The following is a 1,659-nucleotide window of genomic DNA, read 5'->3' as shown; positions in this document are numbered from 1 at the left end:
ACTTAATAAAAAACCTACATTCTAAAAAATGCTGGGTTGTTTCAACCCTATGTTGGGTCAAATATGGACTAACCCATCTGTTGGGTTAAAAAGCCCATTTAAAAATGTAACCAAAATTTGACCCAACATTGGGTTGAAACAACCCAGCATTTTTTAGAGTGTATATAGACATAATAAAAAAAACCTAATAAAATTACAACATTACTACAACTGTAACTAAAACTAAAATAGATAACTAATACAACGCAAACTACATTTGTTTATCAGTAGTCCTAAAAAAATAACACTGAGCCAAACACACATGCTAAAAACCAATAACTTACTTACACATAGTAAGAAATGGTTATAAAAACTGAAACAGAAACAAGTAGTAGGAAAGAGGAGAAATAAAAAAGCGATACTTATTCATCTTATTTCTAAAACAATATTTGTCTTTAGTCATAAGCTGCATATGTAAATTGTAAAAGAATGCTGTTGATACTACAGTACTTGTTTTTCCTTCTTAACGCGTTTAAAAATAAAAGTTTCCATTAGAATCAAGTGTTTTACACATCATATGAGAACCGATGTCATATGGGAACATTAAGTTCCACTTTTATTTCCTAGAAAACACAGCACCCATAAGTCAATACATGATCTAAAGAAACTATAGCCTAATGAAACATCCAAAACTATTTTAATCTATTTAAATTATAGTTCTTTATAAGAAGATAAAGGTATTTGATTAACTTGCGAAGAATCGACAAAGTATGTATAGGCTAGTCTGCAACTTAACATTTTATTATTTTTAATATGTGTGTGTGATACTGTTGAATTCGTAAAATCATAATAATAACAATAACAACATTAACTTATTTATATATTTATTGCTTTTAAACAATACAAGAAATTGTTCTAAGAATTATTTTCTTCAATTAAACTGAAACAGGCAAAACGTTATTGAGCAAACATTGATTCACATGTTCTACATTTGTCAGTTTCACTTCCCCTTTCTATATACAGCATAAGACAGTGAGAAGTGAGGGCGTAATCTAGGTGCTTTTTTAAATTCTCACTATTACGCCAGGTTATTAGTTCCTCACCAACAGCCACATATTTTCACACTATCACATTTAGTTGATGTTATCTTGGGATCAAGAAACGCAAATGTCAAGAGAACAACAATTACAGAATCATGAACATTTTGGTGTGTTAAATGTCATTTCTTTTGTGGTTTGCAAAAAAGGGAAACCCCTAAATGAACACAGACTCAGACCACAGTTAGTTGCATAGATTGCGACTAGTCTCCTCTCACCTGTCTTCTTTTTTCAGTCTTTTTGTACTTGACATGCAAATAATGAATGATGATGTATTGTATGTATATTTGTTTTGACTGACAGGATGTGTTTGAGTGCTGCTTATACATATGTTGTAGTTCATAGAGATAAAAAAAAACTAGAACTGTTCAATATTTAAGTGGTAATTGTTTATTCTATAAAGAGACTCCACTAATAATGTTTAAAGTAAAGGAGATAGTTGGGGTCTTGCGTGACCTTTGTGGCAATTTATCGTAATAATCGTTTTTCAGAGATGTTGGCCACCTTGGGCATAATGTTCCTCTCCTGTGGATTGAGATTCTTCTTGTGATGAAGTTTCTCCACCTTCTGCATGATGTTCCTC

Source organism: Sinocyclocheilus grahami, unplaced genomic scaffold (genome assembly GCF_001515645.1).
Source record: "Sinocyclocheilus grahami isolate Dianchi unplaced genomic scaffold, SAMN03320097.WGS_v1.1 scaffold432.1, whole genome shotgun sequence".
Classification (NCBI taxonomy): domain Eukaryota; kingdom Metazoa; phylum Chordata; class Actinopteri; order Cypriniformes; family Cyprinidae; genus Sinocyclocheilus; species Sinocyclocheilus grahami.
This window is presented reverse-complemented; position numbering follows the sequence as displayed.